The sequence below is a fragment of the Dermochelys coriacea genome, chromosome 4 (assembly GCF_009764565.3).
Source record: "Dermochelys coriacea isolate rDerCor1 chromosome 4, rDerCor1.pri.v4, whole genome shotgun sequence".
Lineage (NCBI taxonomy): Eukaryota > Metazoa > Chordata > Testudines > Dermochelyidae > Dermochelys > Dermochelys coriacea.
In genome coordinates, this window is record NC_050071.1 from 11,620,807 (window position 1) to 11,628,655 (window position 7,849).

Here is a 7,849-nt window from a genome sequence, read left to right on the forward strand (position 1 = left end):
TTTCTCTATCTTCTGTTGCTGGTCATGGTTGTTGTGTAGCTAAGTTGTTTTTCACTGGAATGACAAAAGGTGGCAAATTCTGAAGGGGTACAAAGCATTGGGTGCAGCTGGTGGATTTCCAGCTTGCTATGGTTGCAGGAAAGAGATTGTTGCCATGTGATAACTGCATCAGAATGACCCTCTTGTGCAGATGAAGTGAGCTGTAGCTTACGAAAGCTTATGCTCAAATAAATTTGTTAGTCTCTAAGGTGTCACAAGTACTCCTTTCCTCTTGTGCCAGACACTGATATCTGACATTTCATGCAGAAGTAGTGTAGGCCAAGTAAAGTAAATAATAACAGCCCTCTTCCTTCCCCACAGAAACTCTACAGATTTAGGGGTGGAGGATAGCACCCCCTTCCCCCCTCCCCCTCCGTGGGCCAATATGCCCTGCGGATTCCTCTAGTCTCTCCTTATAAATGAACCTGGTAGATGATTCTCACAGTGTCCTTTAAACATGGGATACTCATATAAAGAAAAAGTTTTATGCGTATTGGTCACAGAAAACCAGATTCCCAGGGGTGACCGACCATACTGTGATCTACCCGCATGAAGCTAGGCAGATTCACCTCTGCCGAGGATCTGGCACTGTTTCTCGGGTTCTCATACAGTTAGCCAGACTTTGAGGTGAGGCAGCAGCGGTTATAAGAACGCTGGCCAAGTGGGTAAACTCCTTCTTGTGGTGGCAGCATGTTTAAAGATGTTCAGTGCTCTTTTCCTTTTCGGACATTCTGCAAAAGCAGAAATCCTTCATTTTCAGACAAATTTCTTCACCGTTTTGGAACATGAAAGCTGGAGTTAAATGGCTGAGGGTTTAGAAGAATTGCTTAGTGGTTTGGGGAATATAAATGTTAGTCTACTTTCATTTGTACTTTCCCTTTTCTGTTAAATATAAAGTGTGAAAAATAAACCACAAATATATACATTGGATAACTGGTCATGAGCATCTGGCTTTAACAAGGTACTGTACTGTCAAATAACTAAGCCCTTCACAAATTGCCCTGTTTAAAAACTGATATGATCTAGTGAGAAAAGTTTGCAAGATGTTTAAGATCATTTTGCTTTTTTTAACTCCAGCACTCAAATCCCATGTCTGGGAAACCTGCGGCAACAGCTTTCTCCTTGGCCCGTGCTGCTTCCCGCTGCCCCCATTGGCCTGGGACCGTGAACCGCGGCCAGTGGGACCTGCGATTGGCCGAACCTGTGGACGCTGCAGGTAAACAAACCAACCCAGACTGCCAGTGGATTTCCCTGATGGGCCGCGGGCCAAAGGTTGCCGATCCCTGGTTTATGATATAAAGTAAATACATTTCTAAACAAAAAATCATTTTGAAATGAAAAATCAAAGTGTTCTGTTCTGATACGGTTGAAATAGAACTATTCCGATATTTGATTTTGCAACAAAATTGGATCAAAATTGACATGTTCCCATGGAAAATTTCAGTCTTGATTAAAAGGCATTAAAAGTTCCATCAGAAAATTTTCATCCAGCTCTACTTGTGAAATAAATCAGCAAATAAAACACGAAAGGGATAGTAAAAAATAACCCAGATAGCTGATACAGTACAAATGTCAGCTTCCAACCAGCCCGATGATTATCATCGCTAAGAGCAAATAGCAACAAAATATAAACAGATGATAAAATTCATTTGTAGTCAGATTTTATGTTAGCATTCCATTGGTGAGGGTATAATAATTCCATGGCTAATTTAAATAGCTTTTCTTACTGATAAGTCTCTATTGATCCTTACATTGTCACAGATCACTGAAAGACAAATAAGAAGCAAGTGGCATAATTTTCAAAATTTGACACTTGGAAGTGAGTACATATCTTTGTGCATGCCTTAAAAGAATTTTTCTTGCCACATGCTCAGACTGGGAATTTCCCTTTCTGCAATAATCAGGCTCAATATAGTCACTAAAAAAATAGTATTTGGAATATGTTTGAATGCCTGCTAATGACTTGGGGAAAACATTCTCTTAAGAGTTCATACTGTGCAGGGTCCTACTTTTGTGTTTCCTTGACTTTTTCTTTTTTTTGCATGCTGTGTATTATTAAGAGTTCAGGTGTTCATGTGACTTATTCTTAACTTGAAGCTATAAATCTCTGTTTATAAGTCACAACCTGTTGCTATGGAGATGATTATGATGTCACAAACAGAAACCTATGACTTCATGAAGGGAATAAGTGATAGAAACAGATAAACTCATATGACCCAATGCTGTAAGCACATCTTTCATTGAGGAGTCTGTTGCCACAATTTGAGAGTTTTGGCTTAAGTTGCTAGCCCTCATGATTGCAAAGAAAACTATATGCAATGTGATGAGAGGCTTTTAATGATGATACTTACCTCCTTTGTAAAGTGCTGTGAGATCTATGGATGAAAAAGCGCTGTATAAGAGCTATGTATTATTAATTATTATTATGTTGTTGTTGCTGTGTTATTTAGAAACTTAACTAGCATTTGCACATGAAGTTGTGATAACTGTACACTCTTCTCCATGTGTTTTACATATGGAAGTAGGACCTCATTGTTGTCTTTTACAAACATGGCCCTAACTTTCGAGGCTGCTAACCATTTCACTGCTGTTCCCATGAGCAGAACATCTGCCTACATGTGTTATAGGCAATCTCAGCATTGTTTCTGGTCCTCTCTAACCCTGTCATGAATGCTAAGCAAGCATTAATCCACGGATCTAATCCAAAGCCTATAGGTCACAATGGGAGTCATCCCAGTGACTGGTATGGGCTTTGGGTCAGGTTTGGCATGTTCTTTACACACTTAATATAATGGCAATGAAAATTGATTCTGAATACCTAGTAATAATGGCTAAAAATAAACTTGGCTGTGTGCATTCAGAATTAATAGAAGCTGGGTATTTGTCCTTTTTAAATAAGCCTTTGTTAGTTTAAGTACTGTACTTGACATTTACAAACATAACATTTTGACAATCCAGTTTTGGGGTTGTTTAATGAAGGAATGTGAGAACAAAGGGACTATTTACAAGAACAGCCTGTTCACAATGCTCCGGTGGAAAGGGTTCCTAACATTTTACAGAAGGAAGAGAAAGAAAGGTTAAGATTTAGCAAAAGAAAGGAGGCAAATAAACCATGAATGAAGCTGAAGAATGCGTGTGATCCTGGCACATACTAGCATGGACTAATGTATATTTAAGGAGGAAAACCACATTAGTACAGTTGAAGAACAAAAATAGGTGGATCTGAGAAGACCAAATTAGAGCAAGGATTAAAAAAAGAAATCAAAGTGTAGAATTGTGTGTAATCTGCTCCAATTTTCATTAACTTTGATCCTCAGTGGAGAAGTAAATCAAAGACAAAAAGTACAACTCATTGAGTTACCTTCTCTCCTTGCTGAGTGTACTTAGATCTAGGGTTGTCATGAATAGCAGTTTTTAATGCTCTTCAGAGTACCAAATACTGTTGTTTGTTATTTGTACTAAAGGAGTGCCTAGAGGCCCAATTGTGTTGGGTGCTGTGAATACACATAATGAGACAAAAAGAAAAGCAGTACTTGTGGCACCTTAGAGAGTCCCTGCCCCCAAAGAATTTACTGTCTAAATAGGCAACACATAAAAGTATTCTTCTTCTCATTTTGTAGCTGGGGAACTGAGGCACAAGAGAGATTAAGTGACTTACCCAAGGTCACACAGATCAGGGAACTGAAATGAAACCCTGATCTCCCTAGTCACAAACCAGGGCCGTAACCACACAGCCATCCTTTCCCCACACCCCCACCCCTCTGGCTGTTGGGCGGCAGGAAGACTTTTCCAGCTGTTCAACAGTAGGCAATTTCCATGATGAGGTGCTTCATTAAGCTATACCTACAGTCATCACAAAACATTATGGGTTTGTCCCCTCTTTGTTTCTCACCCTAATTACAGAGGCAACTCAGGATACAAACAGCCCTTAAAAGGCAATTAAAAATGTGAGTGGCAGGGGGGCACTCAGGATAATATTTGACACTGCCTTTCAGTTAAAATCCACGGAATTGGCTGTCAAATGGGACGGTAACTGTATTCTCGTCCTCCTTGTTTTAAAAGGTGGTGTTTTTTCAGGACAGTGATCCTCCTTAAGCAAAATCAGTGCTGTTAGACCTACATGCATGGAGATTGTTTCCCTAGCAGCTTCACAGCCTGTTTATTTCAGAGCCTGCCAGTAATGAACAGGGATAGGGAACCATCCTTGGGAGGACCAGTGAGATGTACTTCGGCCAATAAAAAGTGGTGTTGGAGCAGAGAGTACATGATCAAAAAGATCCTAAGAAAGCTACTGCTTTTTCTAAGAGAAGCTCTGCTACAGTTAATGAACCAAAAAAACCCCCACCAAAAACCAACCCTGGGATTGTTATACAATTTTGCCCCAACCACTCTGCGTACCTGCAGTACAAATATGTAATTTCTATACAGCCACTGCTCACTACTGTTTTAATTCCCCAGAAGGCAAACACACATTTTCCGTCCAGTAGAGGGCAGTGGTATATACACAGTACACGAGGTGGGAAGACAGACACACAAATAACTAGAGCCCATTCATTTTCAAAAAAGAAGAGCAAGGTCAGGAGACATTTGGAACCTGTGCACAGAATGGGATAATACAAAGCACTTTACGTGTGCAATGCATTAAGTAGGTAAGTGCTATTATCTCTGTTTTACAGATGGGGATAACTGAGGCAGAGAGGTGGTGGGCCTTGCAGAAAACCACACAATGAGTTGGTGACAGAGCTGGGATTAGAATTCAGGAGTTCCTGGGGCCCAACTTTGTGCTTATTTTCAAATAAGCAAACTGATACTTTTCGCCACTGCCGGTAGTATCACTGCTGGTTAGGTCACATCAGCAGTACTGCCAACCACAACATTTCAGAAACCACGAGCTTGGCTTTAAAATAGTACCTTTTGAATTATTTTAGTTTGCCTTCTGGATGCTGAGCCTTTAGGGCGCACAGGAGACATGTTTTCACACTTTTTTTTTTTTGCAATTATGAGGGCCAAAAAACACACACTTGTTTTTCAAATGAAGCTGTGATTCTCACTTGACTCCAGGAGCTGGGACTTTCAGAACATGCCTCCCCTCTCCCCTCCCCCCCCAATATCACAAGAATCATGGTAAAAATCACAAGAGCTGGCAACACTGCAGCAAATTAGAACTGGGACATACCCTGCCCTGCCATGCAACTTTTAAAGCAGGAATGTAATCAGTCATTTGAACAGATTACTGAAGGAAATGGTAAATTCATTATCACTTGGAGTCTTTAAATGAAGATTGGATGTCTTTCTACTTCACCCACTGATTATTACGCTCAATAGTATTCAGGTCAGCAAAGCATTTGAGCACCTGTTTAAGTGCTTTGATGAATAATATGGCCTACTACATCAGGCCTTACATAGCCAGGAAGGATAATTCCCCCTTCACTGTTGGAATTCTCTGGCCCATATTATGCAGACTACATGATCATAATGGCTTTAAAATCAAAGAATCTATTAATAAAACAGATCTTGTGAAATGTTCAAAAAATGTGGATTTACAGGAATTGGGACTTGCAAAGTTAAAATAAAAACCAACTCAAATACCGAAGTCATCCCAAACCTAGGAGCTCTGGATAGCCGTGGTGCTGGCTCTGTGCGTGTTCTGGGGCTGGAGCGCACACGGAATTAAAATAGTGGTGGTGCTTAGCACCCACCAGCCACAGATGTTTGGCAATGCCACCAAACAGCTGTTTGGCAGCTCGGGGAGGGGCTTGGGTGAGAGCAGCCAGGGGATGGGGGCCTCAGGGGAGGGAGGCAGAGCAGGGGCAGGAAGAGGCAGAGCGAGGGCGGAGCCTTGGAGGAAGGTGCAGAATAGTGCTGGGCCTTGGGGGTGGAGCACCCTCAGGAAAAACTAGACGTCAGCACCTATGCTGGATAATGATACTTTTCCTCTCTCCCTTTTACACACATATCACTACACCTGCAGAGATTCTTAGAGTGCAGTCCCATGAGAAAGTCACATGGCTTCTGTAAGCCAAATGATCATTATTTATCAATAACAACACGTAACACTTCAATAGAGCTTTCAAGCACTTCATAAGTAACCTTCACAGTGCCCTTTTGAGATAGCTTAATGTGCTTTATCATCCCCATTGTTGAGATTGCAGTACTGTGACAGAGAGAAAGTGACTTGCTCAAGGCTCCAGAGCAAATCGGTGTCAGAACAAAGATTACTACTCAGGGCTTTGTGCCTTCCAATCCTGTGTTCATTCCTCCTTATCAAGATGTCTCCCTGCTAGGTCCTTCTGTGCTGTTACAGGCAGCAACTCAACATACATTAGAATCTTTACAATGAGTGTTTGCAAGTAATTAACATAACTATAGCATTCCTTCTGGGTGAACGGCACCCTCATGGAGAGGGCCAGCCAAAAGGCCTGTGTACCATTTAAGTCTCATGAAAGCCCTCAAAATAGGGCATAAGTAATACACAGGTCCTGTGTGAACTTTGCATGTATGAAGCAGAGAACACGGCTGGCCAAAAAACGTCCACCAAAACTGCTTTCAGTGGCAAATTGGGTTTTCAACCAAATGGTATTTTTCACAAACCATGCCTGCTCTCCATGGAAAATTTTGATTTTTTTAATCAAAAACCAAATCCCCCCAAATGAATCTGATATCCTGTCCCAGTGCCTCCTGGGCATTACAGTTCACTTTCCCTGGCCCGCATTCTCCTCTATAGGCTGGGCTTCCCCCAGACTACATCTCCCATTACGCTCTGTGGACAGGAACTTCCATGGTGCATTTGCCTGCCCTCCACCACAAGCAGAGACCATCATGGTGCTATGGGACAAAGAACAAATGTTGAATTTCCTGCAGGATGGAAATGCTGGATTTCACTTGGCTCTAATAGTTACCAAGTTGCTACTAAGGGAGTGCCTGGTCTAATACCTGTGTTACACCTCTGAGCATGCCCAGAGTGAACTCAATGGCCCAGTTCTACAGCTGGTGCAAATCAGCACAGATATATCACTTTACACCAGCTTTACAATCTGGCCTTGTGTCTCCAGAAGCCTGAGCATGTTCAAACTGAACTGGGTGCTCATGAATTATCAAAGGTTGCTACTGCTGACACCAGGGTACCAGAGACACCAGAGTACTTATCAAACATTACAATAAGCAGCACTGCTTCTGCTAAAGACATTGGTCTGACAGAGTCATTTAAAAATACAATTTCAGCTCATTTATCTTTTTGTGTTCATCATTTTTATTCTGCCTCTCATTGCTGGATCTTTGGCTCAGACTCAATCCCATATTTAGGCCCAGGTCCTGCAGTAGGATCCATTCAGGCCAATGCAACCTGCTGGAGTCCCACTGCAATTAATAGGGCTCCATATAGCCACAAAGGTCAGCCATAGTATCTCGGATTGCAGGATCAGGCCCTGTAAGATGGAGAAGTATGGCAAGTGAAAATTAGGATCAATGTTCCTTAAATGCTATATGTATATAATTAAGGCTTCTGTTTTGCAGGGTTTATTAATTTTATTTTTTGGAGTTTATGTTTAGCAATGGTTGAGTTTTATGTAGATGTCCAAAATTGGGTTTATTTTTCAGAATTGTCTCTTTGTATCTACTGTAATGAGTAATGTACATGATTTACATTACCAATTACAGTAGCATATACTGTACTGTAATAAGTAAGCTCTCTGTAATGTTCTCTAGTGTACCCTAACTGTTTCAAACAGCTCTATGTTAAACCACACTAGGGACCCTTTAGTGCGCACCAGCAGGGTCCAATTAATGCACAATACATTACTACACTTTAGAA

General features: G+C 41.4%; 1 long non-coding RNA gene across 1 annotated transcript in view; it reads left to right on the forward strand.

The window, feature by feature from the left end:
* LOC119854962 overlaps positions 1-2,904 on the forward strand; it is a 72,570-nt gene extending 69,666 nt beyond the window's left edge. The window contains exon 3 of the long non-coding RNA XR_005292708.2: positions 1,117-2,904. This is a non-coding gene — a long non-coding RNA (uncharacterized LOC119854962). The remainder of the gene's footprint in view (positions 1-1,116) is intronic.
* Positions 2,905-7,849: the final 4,945 nt, after the last annotated feature.